Source organism: Schistocerca americana, chromosome 11 (assembly GCF_021461395.2).
Source record: "Schistocerca americana isolate TAMUIC-IGC-003095 chromosome 11, iqSchAmer2.1, whole genome shotgun sequence".
Lineage (NCBI taxonomy): Eukaryota > Metazoa > Arthropoda > Insecta > Orthoptera > Acrididae > Schistocerca > Schistocerca americana.
Genome location: NC_060129.1, coordinates 7,640,087 through 7,657,804, shown reverse-complemented (window position 1 = coordinate 7,657,804; position 17,718 = coordinate 7,640,087).

Here is a 17,718-nt window from a genome sequence, read left to right as displayed (position 1 = left end):
GGACTCACAGGAGAGTTTCACATCATAGAAAGTGAGAGTGTCAGTAGTCTTGTACTTAAGTCGCCATTGTGCCTTTTGTATTAAATTCGGATGCAATTTCTTTGTTTCATCGTCAATAAGAAGGTCCAAGGGATACAGTAAACCTGAAGTGAAGATTCGGAATCTCAAACTGGACTCACAGGAGAGGTTCAAATCATAGAATGTTAGAGTGTCAGTCCTTTTGTACTTAAGTCGGCATTGTGACTTTTGTATTAAATTCGGATGCAAACTCTGTGCTTCATCGTCAATTAGAAGGTCCAAGGGATAAAGTAAACCTGAAGTGATGCATCGGAATCTGAAACTGGACTCACAGGAGAGGTTCAAATCATAGAAAGTTAGAGTGTCAGTCCTCTATTACTTAAGTCGGCATTGTGCCATTTGTATTAAATTCGGGTGCAATTTCTGTGTTTCATCGTCAATAAGAAGGTCCAAGGGATACAGTAAACCTGAAGTGAAGCATCGGAATCTAAGACTGGACTCACAGGAGAGGTTCAAATCATAGAAAGTGAGAGTGTCTGTCCTCTTCTACTTAGGTCGGCATTGTGCCTTTTGAATTTAATTCCGATGCAATTTCTGTGTTTCATCGTCAATAAGAAGGTCCAAAGGATATAGTAAACCTGAAGTGAAGCATCGGAATCTAAAACTGAACTCACAGGAGAGATTCAAATCATAGAAAGCTAGAGTGTCACTCCTCTTGTACTTAAGTCGGTATTGTGCCTTTTGTATTAAATTCGGATGCAATTTCTGTGTTTCATCGTCAGTAAGAAGGACCAAGGGATACAGTAAACCTTAAGTAATGCATCGGCATCTAAAACTGGACTCACAGGAGAGGTTCAAATCATAGAAAGTTAGAGTGTCAGTCCTCTTGTACTTAAGTCGGCATTGTGCCTTTTGTATTAATTTTGGATGCAAACTCTGTGTTTCATCGTCAGTAAGAAGGTCCAAGGGATACAGTAAACCTGGAATGAAGCATTGGAATCTAAGACTGGACTCACAGGAGAGGTTCAAATCATAGAGAATGAGAGTGTCAGTCCTCTTTTACTTAAGTCGGCATTGTGCGTTTTGAATTTAATTCTGATGCAAATTCTGTGTTTCATCGTCAATAAGAAGGTCCAAGGGATGCAGTAAACCTTAAGTGAAGCATCGGAATCTAAAACTGGACTCGCAGGAGAGGTTCAAATAATATAATGTTAGAGTGTCAGTCCTCTTTTACTTAAGTCGGCATTGTGATTTTTGTATTAAATTCGGATGCAATATCTGTGTTTCATCGTCAATAAGAAGGTCCAAGGGATACAGTAAACCTGAAGTGAAGCATCGGAAACTAAAACTGGACCCACAGGAGAGGTTCAAATCATAGAAAGTTAGAATGTCAGTCCTCTTGTACTTAAGTCGGCATTGTGCCTTTTGTATTAAATCCGGATGCAATTTCTGTGTTTCATCGTCAATAAGAAGGTCCAAGGTATACTGTAAACCTGAAGTGAAGCATCGGAATCTAAAACTGGACTCACAGGAGCGGTTCAAATCATAGAAAGTGAGAGTATCAGACCTCTTGTACGTAAGTCGACATTGTGCCATTTGTATTAAATTCGAATGCAATTTCTGTGTTTCATCGACAATAAGAAGGTCCAAGGGATACAGTAAACCTGAAGTGAAGCATCGGAATCTAAAACTGGACTCACAGGAGAGATTCAAATCATAGAAAGTTAGAGTGTTAGTCCTCTTTTATTTAAGTCGGTATTGTGTCTTTTGCATTAAATTCCGATGCAATTTCTATGTTTCACCGTCAATAAGAAGGTGCAAGGTATACAGTAAACCTGAAGTGAAGCATCGGAATTTAAAACTGGACTCACAGGAGAGGTTCAAATCATAGAAAGAGAGAGTGTCAGTCCTCTTGTACTTAAGTTGGCATTGTGCCATTTGTATTAAGTTCGGATGCAATTCCTGTGCTTCATAGTCAATAAGAAAGTCCAAGGAATACAGTAAACCTGAAGTGAAACATCGGAATCTAAAACTGGACTCACAGGAGAGGTTCAAATCATAGAAAGTAAGAGTGTCAGTCCTCTTGTACTTAAGTCGGCATTGTACCTTTTGTATTAAATTTGGATGCAAACTCTGTGTTTCATCGTCAATAAAAAGGTCCAAGGGATACAGTAAACCTGAAGTGAAGCATCGGGATCTATAACTGGACTCATGGGAGAGGTTCAAATCATAGAAAGTGAGAGTGGCAGTCCTCTTGTAGGTAAGTCGGTATTGTGCATTTTGAATTTAATTCCGATGCAATTTCTGTGTTTCATCGTCAATAACAAGGTTCAAGGTACGCAGTAAACCTGAAGTGAAGTATCGGAATCTGAAACTGGACTCACAGGAGAGGTTCACATCATAGAAAGTGAGATCGTCAGTAGTCTTGTACTTAAGTCGCCATTGTGCCTTTTGTATTAAATTCGGATGCAATTTCTGTGTTTCATCGTCAGTAAGAAGGTCCAAGGGATACAGTAAACCTGAAGTGAAGATTCGGAATCTCAAACTGGACTCACAGGAGAGGTTCAAATCATAGAATGTTAGAGTGTCAGTCCTTTTGTACTTAAGTCGGCATTGTGACTTTTGTATTAAATTCGGATGCAAACTCTGTGTTTCATCGTCAATTAGAAGGTCCAAGGGATACAGTAAACCTGAAGTGATGCATCGGAATCTGAAACTGGACTCACAGGAGAGGTTCAAATCATAGAAAGTTAGAGTGTCAGTCCTCTTGTACTTAAGTCGCCATTGTGCCTTTTGTATTAAATTCGGATGCAATTTCTGTGTTTCATCGTCAATAAGAAGGTTCAAGGGATACAGTAAACCTGAAGTGAAGCTTCGGAATCTCAAACTGGACTCACAGGAGAGGTTCAAATCATAGAAAGTGAGAGTGTCTGTCCTCTTCTACTTAGGTCGGCATTGTGCCTTTTGAATTTAATTCCGATGCAATTTCTGTGTTTCATCGTCAATAAGAAGGTCCAAAGGATATGGTAAACCTGAAGTGAAGCATCGGAACCTAAAACTGAACTCACAGGAGAGATTCAATTCATAGAAAGCTAGAGTGTCACTACTCTTGTACTTAAGTCCGTATTGTGCCTTTTGTATTAAATTCGGATACAATATCTGTGTTTCATCGTCAATAAGAAGGTCCACGGGATACAGTAAACCTGAAGTGAAGCATCGGAAACTAAAACTGGACTTACAGGACAGGTTCAAATCATAGAAAGTTAGAATGTCAGTCCTCTTGTACTTAAGTCGGCATTGTGCGTTTTCTATTAAATTCGGATGCAATTTCTGTGTTTCATCGTCAATAAGAAGGTGCAAGGAATACTGTAAACCTGAAGTGAAGCATCGGAATCTAAAACTGGACTCACAGGAGCGGTTCAAATCATAGAAAGTGAGAGTGTCTGTCCTCTTGTACTTAAGTCGACATTGTGCCATTTGTATTAAATTCGAATGCAATTTCTGTGTTTCATCGAAAATAAGAAGGTCCAAGGGATACAGTAAACCTGAAGTGAAGCATCGGAATCTAAAACTGGACTCACAGGAGAAGTTCAAATTATAGAAAGTTAGAGTGTTAGTCCTCTTTTATTTAAGTCGGCATTGTGGCTTTTGCATTAAATTCCGATGCAATTTCTATGTTTCACCGTCAATAAGAAGGTGCAAGGTATACAGTAAACCTGAAGTGAAGCATCGGAATTTAAAACCGGACTCACGGGAGAGGTTCAAATCACAGAAAGAGAGAGTGTCAGTCCTCTTGTACTTAAGTTGGCATTGTGCCATTTGTATTAAATTCGGATGCAATTCCTGTGCTTTATAGTCAATAAGAAGGTCCAAGGAATACAGTAAACCTGAAGTGAAGCATCGTGATCTATAACTGGACTCATAGGAGAGGTTCAAATCATAGAAAGTGAGAGTGGCAGTCCTCTTGTAGTTAAGTCGGTATTGTGCATTTTGAATTTAATTCCGATGCAATTTCTGTGTTTCATCGTCAATAACAAGGTGCAAGGTACGCAGTAAACCTGAAGTGAAGTATCGGAATCTGAAACTGGACTCACAGGAGAGTTTCACATCATAGAAAGTGAGAGTGTCAGTAGTCTTGTACTTAAGTCGCCATTGTGCCTTTTGTATTAAATTCGGATGCAATTTCTTTGTTTCATCGTCAATAAGAAGGTCCAAGGGATACAGTAAACCTGAAGTGAAGATTCGGAATCTCAAACTGGACTCACAGGAGAGGTTCAAATCATAGAATGTTAGAGTGTCAGTCCTTTTGTACTTAAGTCGGCATTGTGACTTTTGTATTAAATTCGGATGCAAACTCTGTGTTTCATCGTCAATTAGAAGGTCCAAGGGATAAAGTAAACCTGAAGTGATGCATCGGAATCTGAAACTGGACTCACAGGAGAGGTTCAAATCATAGAAAGTTAGAGTGTCAGTCCTCTATTACTTAAGTCGGCATTGTGCCATTTGTATTAAATTCGGGTGCAATTTCTGTGTTTCATCGTCAATAAGAAGGTCCAAGGGATACAGTAAACCTGAAGTGAAGCATCGGAATCTAAGACTGGACTCACAGGAGAGGTTCAAATCATAGAAAGTGAGAGTGTCTGTCCTCTTCTACTTAGGTCGGCATTGTGCCTTTTGAATTTAATTCCGATGCAATTTCTGTGTTTCATCGTCAATAAGAAGGTCCAAAGGATATAGTAAACCTGAAGTGAAGCATCGGAATCTAAAACTGAACTCACAGGAGAGATTCAAATCATAGAAAGCTAGAGTGTCACTCCTCTTGTACTTAAGTCGGTATTGTGCCTTTTGTATTAAATTCGGATGCAATTTCTGTGTTTCATCGTCAGTAAGAAGGACCAAGGGATACAGTAAACCTTAAGTAATGCATCGGCATCTAAAACTGGACTCACAGGAGAGGTTCAAATCATAGAAAGTTAGAGTGTCGGTCCTCTTGTACTTAAGTCGGCATTGTGCCTTTTGTATTAATTTTGGATGCAAACTCTGTGTTTCATCGTCAATAAGAAGGTCCAAGGGATACAGTAAACCTGGAATGAAGCATTGGAATCTAAGACTGGACTCACAGGAGAGGTTCAAATCATAGAGAATGAGAGTGTCAGTCCTCTTTTACTTAAGTCGGCATTGTGCGTTTTGAATTTAATTCTGATGCAAATTCTGTGTTTCATCGTCAATAAGAAGGTCCAAGGGATACAGTAAACCTTAAGTGAAGCATCGGAATCCAAAACTGGACTCGCAGGAGAGGTTCAAATAATATAATGTTAGAGTGTCAGTCCTCTTTTACTTAAGTCGGCATTGTGATTTTTGTATTAAATTCGGATGCAATATCTGTGTTTCATCGTCAATAAGAAGGTCCAAGGGATACAGTAAACCTGAAGTGAAGCATCGGAAACTAAAACTGGACCCACAGGAGAGGTTCAAATCATAGAAAGTTAGAATGTCAGTCCTCTTGTACTTAAGTCGGCATTGTGCCTTTTGTATTAAATTCGGATGCAATTTCTGTGTTTCATCGTCAATAAGAAGGTCCAAGGTATACTGTAAACCTGAAGTGAAGCATCGGAATCTAAAACTGGACTCACAGGAGCGGTTCAAATCATAGAAAGTGAGAGTATCAGACCTCTTGTACGTAAGTCGACATTGTGCCATTTGTATTAAATTCGAATGCAATTTCTGTGTTTCATCGACAATAAGAAGGTCCAAGGGATACAGTAAACCTGAAGTGAAGCATCGGAATCTAAAACTGGACTCACAGGAGAGATTCAAATCATAGAAAGTTAGAGTGTTAGTCCTCTTTTATTTAAGTCGGTATTGTGTCTTTTGCATTAAATTCCGATGCAATTTCTATGTTTCACCGTCAATAAGAAGGTGCAAGGTATACAGTAAACCTGAAGTGAAGCATCGGAATTTAAAACTGGACTCACAGGAGAGGTTCAAATCATAGAAAGAGAGAGTGTCAGACCTCTTGTACTTAAGTTGGCATTGTGCCATTTGTATTAAGTTCGGATGCAATTCCTGTGCTTCATAGTCAATAAGAAGGTCCAAGGAATACAGTAAACCTGAAGTGAAACATCGGAATCTAAAACTGGACTCACAGGAGAGGTTCAAATCATAGAAAGTAAGAGTGTCAGTCTTCTTGTACTTAAGTCGGCATTGTACCTTTTGTATTAAATTTGGATGCAAACTCTGTGTTTCATCGTCAATAAAAAGGTCCAAGGGATACAGTAAACCTGAAGTGAAGCATCGGGATCTATAACTGGACTCATGGGAGAGGTTCAAATCATAGAAAGTGAGAGTGGCAGTCCTCTTGTAGGTAAGTCGGTATTGTGCATTTTGAATTTAATTCCGATGCAATTTCTGTGTTTCATCGTCAATAACAAGGTTCAAGGTACGCAGTAAACCTGAAGTGAAGTATCGGAATCTGAAACTGGACTCACAGGAGAGGTTCACATCATAGAAAGTGAGAGTGTCAGTAGTCTTGTACTTAAGTCGCCATTGTGCCTTTTGTATTAAATTCGGATGCAATTTCTGTGTTTCATCGTCAGTAAGAAGGTCCAAGGGATACAGTAAACCTGAAGTGAAGATTCGGAATCTCAAACTGGACTCACAGGAGAGGTTCAAATCATAGAATGTTAGAGTGTCAGTCCTCTTGTACTTAAGTCGCCATTGTGCCTTTTGTATTAAATTCGGATGCAATTTCTGTGTTTCATCGTCAATAAGAAGGTTCAAGGGATACAGTAAACCTGAAGTGAAGCTTCGGAATCTCAAACTGGACTCACAGGAGAGGTTCAAATCATAGAAAGTGAGAGTGTCTGTCCTCTTCTACTTAGGTCAGCATTGTGCCTTTTGAATTTAATTCCGATGCAATTTCTGTGTTTCATCGTCAATAAGAAGGTCCAAAGGATATAGTAAACCTGAAGTGAAGCATCGGAACCTAAAACTGAACTCACAGGAGAGATTCAATTCATAGAAAGCTAGAGTGTCACTCATCTTGTACTTAAGTCGGTATTGTGCCTTTTGTATTAAATTCGGATGCAATTTCTGTGTTTCATCGTCATTAAGAAGGACCAAGGGATACAGTAAACCTTAAGTAATGCATCGGAATCAAAAACTGGACTCACGGGAGAGGTTCAAATCATAGAAAGTTAGAGTGTCAGTCCTCTTGTACTTAAGTCGGCATTGTGAATTTTGTATTAATTTTGGATGCAAACTCTGTGTTTCATCGTCAATAAGAAGGTCCAAGGGATACAGTAAACCTGAAGTGAAGCATCGGAAACTAAAACTGGACTCACAGGAGAGGTTCAAATCATAGAAAGTTTGAATGTCAGTCCTCTTGTACTTAAGTCGGCATTGTGCCTTTTGTATTAAATTCGGATGCAATTTCTGTGTTTCATCGTCAATAAGAAGGTCCAAGGTATACTGTAAACCTGAAGTGAAGCATCGGAATCTAAAACTGGACTCACAGGAGCGGTTCAAATCATAGAAAGTGAGAGTATCAGACCTCTTGTACGTAAGTCGACATTGTGCCATTTGTATTAAATTCGGATGCAATTTCTGTGTTTCATCGTCAATAAGAAGGTCCAAGGGATACAGTAAACCTGAAGTGAAGCATCGGAATCTAAAACTGGACTCACAGGAGAGATTCAAATCATAGAAAGTTAGAGTGTTAGTCCTCTTTTATTTAAGTCGGCATTGTGGCTTTTGCATTAAATTCCGATGCAATTTCTATGTTTCACCGTCAATAAGAAGGTGCAAGGTATACCGTAAACCTGAAGTGAAGCATCGGAATTTAAAACCGGACTCACAGGAGAGGTTCAAATCATAGAAAGAGAGAGTGTCAGTCCTTTTGTACTTAAGTCGGCATTGTGACTTTTGTATTAAATTCGGATGCAAACTCTGTGTTTCATCGTCAATTAGAAGGTCCAAGGGATACAGTAAACCTGAAGTGATGCATCGGAATCTGAAACTGGACTCACAGGAAAGGTTCAAATCATAGAAAGTTAGAGTGTCAGTCCTCTTGTACTTAAGTCGGCATTGTGCCATTTGTATTAAATTCGGGTGCAATTTCTGTGTTTCATCGTCAATAAGAAGGTCCAAGGGATACAGTAAACCTGAAGTGAAGCATCGGAATCTAAGACTGGACTCACAGGAGAGGTTCAAATCATAGAAAGTGAGAGTGTCTGTCCTCTTCTACTTAGGTCGGCATTGTGCCTTTTGAATTTAATTCCGATGCAATTTCTGTGTTTCATCGTCAATAAGAAGGTCCAAAGGATATAGTAAACCTGAAGTGAAGCATCGGAATCTAAAACTGAACTCACAGGAGAGATTCAAATCATAGAAAGCTAGAGTGTCACTCCTCTTGTACTTAAGTCGGTATTGTGCCTTTTGTATTAAATTCGGATGCAATTTCTGTGTTTCATCGTCAATAGGAAGGACCAAGGGATACAGTAAACCTTAAGTAAAGCATCGGAATCTAAAACTGGACTCACAGGAGAGGTTCAAATCATAGAAAGTTAGAGTGTCAGTCCTCATGTACTTAAGTCGGCATTGTGCCTTTAGTATTAATTTTGGATGCAAACTCTGTGATTCATCGTCAATAAGAAGGTCCAAGGGATGCAGTAAACCTGGAATGAAGCATTGGAATCTAAGACTGGACTCACAGGAGAGGTTCAAATCATAGAGAATGAGAGTGTCAGTCCTCTTTTACTTAAGTCGGCATTGTGAGTTTTGAATTTAATTCCGATGCAAATTCTGTGTTTCATCGTCAATAAGAAGGTCCAAGGGATACAGTAAACCTTAAGTGAAGCATTGGAATCTAAAACTGGACTCGCAGGAGAGGTTCAAATCATAGAATGTTAGAGTGTGAGTCCTCTTTTACTTAAGTCGGCATTGTGCCTTTTGTATTAAATTCGGATGCAATATCTGTGTTTCATCGTCAATAAGAAGGTCCAAGGGATACAGTAAACCTGATGTGAAGCATCGGAAACTAAAACTGGACTCACAGGAGAGGTTCAAATCATAGAAATTTAGAATGTCAGTCCTCTTGTACTTAAGTCGGCATTGTGCCTTTTGTATTAAATTCGGATGCAATTTCTGTGTTTCATCGTCAATAAGAAGGTGCAAGGTATACTGTAAACCTGAAGTGAAGCATCGGAATCTAAAACTGGACTCACAGGAGCGGTTCAAATCATAGAAAGTGAGAGTGTCAGTCCTCTTGTACTTAAGTCGACATTGTGCCATTTGTATTATATTCGGATGCAATTTCTGTGCTTCATCGTCAATAAGAAGGTCCAAGGGATACAGTAAACCTGAAGTGAAGCATCGGAATCTAAAACTGGACTCACAGGAGAGATTCAAATCATAGAAAGTTAGAGTGTTAGTCCACTTTTATTTAACTCGGCATTGTGGCTTTTGCATTAAATTCCGATGCAATTTCTATGTCTCATCGTCAATAAGAAGGTGCAAGGTATACAGTAAACCTGAAGTGAAGCATTGGAATTTAAAACCGGACCCACAGGAGAGGTTCAAATCATAGAAAGAGAGAGTGTCAGTCCTCTTGTACTTAAGTTGGCATTGTGCCATTTGTATTAAATTCGGATGCAATTCCTGTGCTTCATAGTCAATAAGAAGGTCCAAGCAATACAGTAAACCTGAAGTGAAACATCGGAATCTAAAACTGGACTCACAGGAGAGGTTCAAATCATAGAAAGTAAGAGTGTCAGTCCTCTTGTACTTAAGTCGGCATTGTACCTTTTGTATTAAATTTGGATGCAAACTCTGTGTTTCATCGTCAATAAAAAGGTCCAAGGGATACAGTAAACCTGAAGTGAAGCATCGGGATCTATAACTGGACTCATGGGAGAGGTTCAAATCATAGAAAGTGAGAGTGGCAGTCCTCTTGTAGTTAAGTCGGTATTGTGCATTTTGAATTTAATTCCGATGCAATTTCTGTGTTTCATCGTCAATAACAAGGTTCAAGGTACGCAGTAAACCTGAAGTGAAGTATCGGAATCTGAAACTGGACTCACAGGAGAGGTTCACATCACAGAAAGTGAGAGTGTCAGTAGTCTTGTACTTAAGTCGCCATTGTGCCTTTTGTATTAAATTCGGATGCAATTTCTGTGTTTCATCGTCAATAAGAAGGTCCAAGGGATACAGTAAACCTGAAGTGAAGATTCGGAATCTCAAACTGGACTCACAGGAGAGGTTCAAATCATAGAATGTTAGAGTGTCAGTCCTTTTGTACTTAAGTCGGCATTGTGACTTTTGTATTAAATTCGGATGCAAACTCTGTGTTTCATCGTCAATTAGAAGGTCCAAGGGATACAGTAAACCTGAAGTGATGCATCGGAATCTGAAACTGGACTCACAGGAGAGGTTCAAATCATAGAAAGTTAGAGTGTCAGTCCTCTTGTACTTAAGTCGGCATTGTGCCATTTGTATTAAATTCGGGTGCAATTGCTGTGTTTCATCGTCAATAAGAAGGTCCAAGGGATACAGTAAACCTGAAGTGAAGCATCGGAATCTAAGACTGGACTCACAGGAGAGGTTCAAATCATAGAAAGTGAGAGTGTCTGTCCTCTTCTACTTAGGTCGGCATTGTGCCTTTTGAATTTAATTCCGATGCAATTTCTGTGTTTCATCGTCAATAAGAAGGTCCAAAGGATATAGTAAACCTGAAGTGAAGCATCGGAATCTAAAACTGGACTCACAGGAGCGGTTCAAATCATAGAAAGTGAGAGTGTCAGTCCTCTTGTAATTAAGTCGGCATTATGCCATTTGTATTTAATTCCGATGCAATTTCTGTGTTTCATCGTCAATAAGAAGGTCCAAGGGATACAGTAAACCTGAAGTGAAGCATCGGAATCTAAAACTAGACTCACAGGAGAGATTCAAATCATAGAAAGTTAGAGTGTTAGTCCTCTTTTATTTAAGTCGGCATTGTGGCTTTTGCATTAAATTCCGATGCAATTTCTATGTTTCACCGTCAATAAGAAGGTGCAAGGTATACAGTAAACCTGAAGTGAAGCATCGGAATTTAAAACCGGACTCACAGGAGAGGTTCAAATCATAGAAAGAGAGAGTGTCAGTCCTCTTGTACTTAAGTTGGCATTGTGCCATTTGTATTAAATTCGGATGCAATTCCTGTGCTTCATAGTCAATAAGAAGGTCCAAGGAATACAGTAAACCAGAAGTGAAACATCGGAATCTAAAACTGGACTCACAGGAGAGGTTCAAATCATAGAAAGTAAGAGTGTCAGTCCTCTTGTACTTAAGTCGGCATTGTACCTTTTGTATTAAATTTGGATGCAAACTCTGTGTTTCATCGTCAATAAAAAGGTCCAAGGGATACAGTAAACCTGAAGTGAAGCATCGGGATCTATAACTGGACTCATGGGAGAGGTTCAAATCATAGAAAGTGAGAGTGGCAGTCCTCTTGTAGTTAAGTCGGTATTGTGCATTTTGAATTTAATTCCGATGCAATTTCTGTGTTTCATCGTCAATAACAAGGTTCAAGGTACGCAGTAAACCTGAAGTGAAGTATCGGAATCTGAAACTGGACTCACAGGAGAGGTTCACATCATAGAAAGTGAGAGTGTCAGTAGTCTTGTACTTAAGTCGCCATTGTTCCTTTTGTATTAAATTCGGATGCAATTTCTGTGTTTCATCGTCAATAAGAAGGTCCAAGGGATACAGTAAACCTGAAGTGAAGATTCGGAATCTCAAACTGGACTCACAGGAGAGGTTCAAATCATAGAATGTTAGAGTGTCAGTCCTTTTGTACTTAAGTCGGCATTGTGACTTTTGTATTAAATTCGGATGCAAACTCTGTGTTTCATCGTCAATTAGAAGGTCCAAGGGATACAGTAAACCTGAAGTGATGCATCGGAATCTGAAACTGGACTCACAGGAGAGGTTCAAATCATAGAAAGTGAGAGTGTCTGTCCTCTTCTACTTAGGTCGGCATTGTGCCTTTTGAATTTAATTCCGATGCAATTTCTGTGTTTCATCGTCAATAAGAAGGTCCAAAGGATATAGTAAACCTGAAGTGAAGCATCGGAATCTAAAACTGAACTCACAGGAGAGATTCAAATCATAGAAAGCTAGAGTGTCACTCCTCTTGTACTTAAGTCGGTATTGTGCCTTTTGTATTAAATTCGGATGCAATTTCTGTGTTTCATCGTCAATAAGAAGGACCAAGGGATACAGTAAACCTTAAGTAAAGCATCGGAATCTAAAACTGGACTCACAGGAGAGGTTCAAATCATAGAAAGTTAGAGTGTCAGTCCTCATGTACTTAAGTCGGCATTGTGCCTTTTGTATTAATTTTGGATGCAAACTCTGTGATTCATCGTCAATAAGAAGGTCCAAGGGATGCAGTAAACCTGGAATGAAGCATTGGAATCTAAGACTGGACTCACAGGAGAGGTTCAAATCATAGAGAATGAGAGTGTCAGTCCTCTTTTACTTAAGTCGGCATTGTGCGTTTTGAATTTAATTCCGATGCAAATTCTGTGTTTCATCGTCAATAAGAAGGTCCAAGGGATACAGTAAACCTTAAGTGAAGCATCGGAATCTAAAACTGGACTCGCAGGAGAGGTTCAAATCATAGAATATTAGAGTGTCAGTCCTCTTTTACTTAAGTCGGCATTGTGCCTTTTGTATTAAATTCGGATGCAATATCTGTGTTTCATCGTCAATAAGAAGGTCCAAGGGATACAGTAAACCTGAAGTGAAGCATCGGAAACTAAAACTGGACTCACAGGAGAGGTTCAAATCATAGAAAGTTATAATGTCAGTCCTCTTGTACTTAAGTCGGCATTGTGCCTTTTGTATTAAATTCGGATGCAATTTCTGTGTTTCATCGTCAATAAGAAGGTGCAAGGTATACTGTAAACCTGAAGTGAAGCATCGGAATCTAAAACTGGACTCACAGGAGCGGTTCAAATCATAGAAAGTGAGAGTGTCAGTCCTCTTGTACTTAAGTCGACATTGTGCCATTTGTATTATATTCGGATGCAATTTCTGTGTTTCATCGTCAATAAGAAGGTCCAAGGGATACAGTAAACCTGAAGTGAAGCATCGGAATTTAAAACTGGACTCACAGGAGAGATTCAAATCATAGAAAGTTAGAGTGTTAGTCCACTTTTATTTAACTCGGCATTGTGGCTTTTGCATTAAATTCCGATGCAATTTCTATGTCTCATCGTCAATAAGAAGGTGCAAGGTATACAGTAAACCTGAAGTGAAGCATCGGAATTTAAAACCGGACTCACAGGAGAGGTTCAAATCATGGAAAGAGAGAGTGTCAGTCCTCTTGTACTTAAGTTGGCATTGTGCCATTTGTATTAAATTCGGATGCAATTCCTGTGCTTCATAGTCAATAAGAAGGTCCAAGGAATACAGTAAACCTGAAGTGAAACATCGGAATCTAAAACTGGACTCACAGGAGAGGTTCAAATCATAGAAAGTAAGAGTGTCAGTCCTCTTGTACTTAAGTCGGCATTGTACCTTTTGTATTAAATTTGGATGCAAACTCTGTGTTTCATCGTCAATAAAGAGGTCCAAGGGATACAGTAAACCTGAAGTGAAGCATCGGGATCTATAACTGGACTCATGGGAGAGGTTCAAATCATAGAAAGTGAGAGTGGCAGTCCTCTTGTAGTTAAGTCGGTATTGTGTATTTTGAATTTACTTCCGATGCAATTTCTGTGTTTCATCGTCAATAACAAGGTTCAAGGTACGCAGTAAACCTGAAGTGAAGTATCGGAATCTGAAACTGGACTCACAGGAGAGGTTCACATCATAGAAAGTGAGAGTGTCAGTAGTCTTGTACTTAAGTCGCCATTGTGCCTTTTGTATTAAATTCGGATGCAATTTCTGTGTTTCATCGTCAATAAGAAGGTCCAAGGGATACAGTAAACCTGAAGTGAAGATTCGGAATCTCAAACTGGACTCACAGGAGAGGTTCAAATCATAGAATGTTAGAGTGTCAGTCCTTTTGTACTTAAGTCGGCATTGTGACTTTTGTATTAAATTCGGATGCAAACTCTGTGTTTCATCGTCAATTAGAAGGTCCAAGGGATACAGTAAACCTGAAGTGATGCATCTGAATCTGAAACTGGACTCACAGGAGAGGTTCAAATCATAGAAAGTTAGAGTGTCAGTCCTCTTGTACTTAAGTCGGCATTGTGCCATTGGTATTAAATTCGGGAGCAATTTCTGTGTTTCATCGTCAATAAGAAGGTCCAAGGGATACAGTAAACCTGAAGTGAAGCATCGGAATCTAAGACTGGACTCACAGGAGAGGTTCAAATCATAGAAAGTGAGAGTGTCTGTCCTCTTCTACTTAGGTCGGCATTGTGCCTTTTGAATTTAATTCCGATGGAATTTCTGTGTTTCATCGTCAATAAGAAGGTCCAAAGGATATAGTAAACCTGAAGTGAAGCATCGGAATCTAAAACTGAACTCACAGGAGAGATTCAAATCATAGAAAGCTAGAGTGTCACTCCTCTTGTACTTAAGTCGGTATTGTGCCTTTTGTATTAAATTCGGATGCAATTTCTGTGTTTCATCGTCAATAAGAAGGACCAAGGGATACAGTAAACCTTAAGTAAAGCATCGGAATCTAAAACTGGACTCACAGGAGAGGTTCAAATCATAGAAATTTAGAGTGTCAGTCCTCATGTACTTAAGTCAGCATTGTGCCTTTTGTATTAATTTAGGATGCAAACTCTGTGATTCATCGTCAATAAGAAGGTCCAAGGGATGCAGTAAACCTGGAATGAAGCATTGGAATCTAAGACTGGACTCACAGGAGAGGTTCAAATCATAGAGAATGAGAGTGTCAGTCCTCTTTTACTTAAGTCGGCATTGTGCGTTTTGAATTTAATTCCGATGCAAATTCTGTGTTTCATCGTCAATAAGAAGGTCCAAGGGATACAGTAAACCTTAAGTGAAGCATCGGAATCTAAAACTGGACTCGCAGGAGAGGTTCAAATCATAGAATGTTAGAGTGTCAGTCCTCTTTTACTTAAGTCGGCATTGTGCCTTTTGTATTAAATTCGGATGCAATATCTGTGTTTCATCGTCAATAAGAAGGTCCAAGGGATACAGTAAACCTGAAGTGAAGCATCGGAAACTAAAACTGGACTCACAGGAGCGGTTCAAATCATAGAAAGTTAGAATGTCAGTCCTCTTGTACTTAAGTCGGCACTGTGCCTTTGTATTAAATTCGGATGCAATTTCTGTGTTTCATCGTCAATAAGAAGGTGCAAGGTATACTGTAAACCTGAAGTGAAGCATCGGAATCTAAAACTGGACTCACAGGAGCGGTTCAAATCATAGAAAGTGAGAGTGTCAGTCCTCTTGTACTTAAGTCGACATTGTGCCATTTGTATTAAATTCGGATGCAATTTCTGTGTTTCATCGTCAATAAGAAGGTCCAAGGGATACAGTAAACCTGAAGTGAAGCATCGGAATCTAAAACTGGACTCACAGGAGAGATTCAAATCATAGAAAGTTAGAGTGTTAGTCCACTTTTATTTAACTCGGCATTGTGGCTTTTGCATTAAATTCCGATGCAATTTCTATGTCTCATCGTCAATAAGAAGGTGCAAGGTATACAGTAAACCTGAAGAGAAGCATCGGAATTTAAAACCGGACTCACAGGAGAGGTTCCAATCATAGAAAGAGAGTGTGTCAGTCCTCTTGTACTTAAGTTGGCATTGTGCCATTTGTATTAAATTCGGATGCAATTCCTGTGTTTCATAGTCAATAAGAAGGTCCAAGGAATACAGTACACCTGAAGTGAAACATCGGAATCTAAAACTGGACACACAGGAGAGGGTCACATCATAGAAAGTGAGAGTGTCAGTAGTCTTGTACATAAGTCACCATTGTGCCTTTTGTATTAAATTCGGATGCAATTTCTGTGTTTCATCGTCAATAAGAAGGTACAAGGGATACTGTAAACCTGAAGTGAAGCTTCGGAATCTCAAACTGGACTCACAGGAGCGGTTCAATTCATAGAAAGTGAGAGTGTCAGTCCTCTTGTACTTAAGTCGACATTGTGCCATTTGTATTAAATTCGGATGCAATTTCTGTGTTTCATCGTCAATAAGAAGGTCCAAGGGATACAGTAAATCTGAAGTGAAGCATCGGAATCTAAAACTGGACTCACAGGAGAGATTCAAATCATAGAAAGTTAGAGTGTTAGTCCTCTTTTATTTAAGTCGGCATTGTGGCTTTTGCATTAAATTCCGATGCAATTTCTATGTCTCATCGTCAATAAGAAGGTGCAAGGTATACAGTAAACCTGAAGTGAAGCATCGGAATTTAAAACCGGACTCACAGGAGAGGTTCAAATCATAGAAAGAGAGAGTGTCAGTCCTCTTGTACTTAAGTTGACATTGTGCCATTTGTATTAAATTCGGATGCAACTCCTGTGTTTCATAGTCAATAAGAAGGTCCAAGGAATACAGTACACCTGAAGTGAAACATCGGAATCTAAAACTGGACTCACAGGAGAGGTTCAAATAATAGAAAGTGAGAGTGTCAGTCCTCTTGTACTTAAGTCGGCATTGTGCCATTTGTATTAAATTCGGGTGCAATTTCTGTGTTTCATCGCCAATAAGATGGTCCAAGGGATACAGTAAACCTGAAGTGAAGCATCGGAATCTAAAACTGGACTCACAGGAGAGGTTCAAATCATAGAAAGTGAGAGTGTCAGTCCTCTTGTACTTAAGTCGACATTGTGCCATTTGTATTAAATTCGGATGCAATTTCTGTGTTTCATCGTCAATAAGAAAGTCCAAGGGATACAGGAAACCTGAAGTGAAGCATCGGAATCTAAAACTGGACTCACAGGAGAGATTCAAATCATAGAATGTTAGAGTGTTAGTCCTCTTTTATTTAAGTCGGCATTGTGGCTTTTGCATTAAATTCCGATGCAATTTCTATGTCTCTTCGTCAATTAGAAGGTGCAAGGTATACAGTAAACCTGAAGTGAAGCATCGGAATTTAAAACTGGACTCACAGGAGAGGTTCAAATCATAGAAAGAGAGTGTCACTCCTCTTGTACTTAAGTCGGTATTGTGCCTTTTGTATTAAATTCGGATGCAATTTCTGTGTTTCATCGTCAATAAGAAGGTCCAAGGGATACAGTAAAGCTTAAGTAAAGCATCGGAATCTAAAACTGGACTCACAGGAGAGGTTCAAATCATAGAAAGTTAGAGTGTCAGTCCTCTTTTACTTAAGTCGGCATTGTGCCGTTTGTATTAATTTCGGATGCAAAATCTGTGTTTCATCGTCAATAAGAAGGTCCAAGGGATACAGTAAACCTGAAGTGAAGCATCGGAATCTAATACTGGACTCATGGGAGAGGTTCAAATTATAGAAAGTTAGAGTGTCATTCCTCTTGTACTTAACACTGCATTGTGATTTTTGAATTTAATTCCGATGCAATTTCTGTGTTTCATCGTCAATAAGAAGGTCCAAGGGATACAGTAAACCTGGAATGAAGCATTGGAATCTAAGACTGGACTCACAGGAGAGTTTCAAATCATAGAAAATGAGAGTGTCAGTCCTCTTTTACTTAAGTCGGCATTGTGCGTTTTGAATTTAATTCCGATGCAATTTCTATGTTTC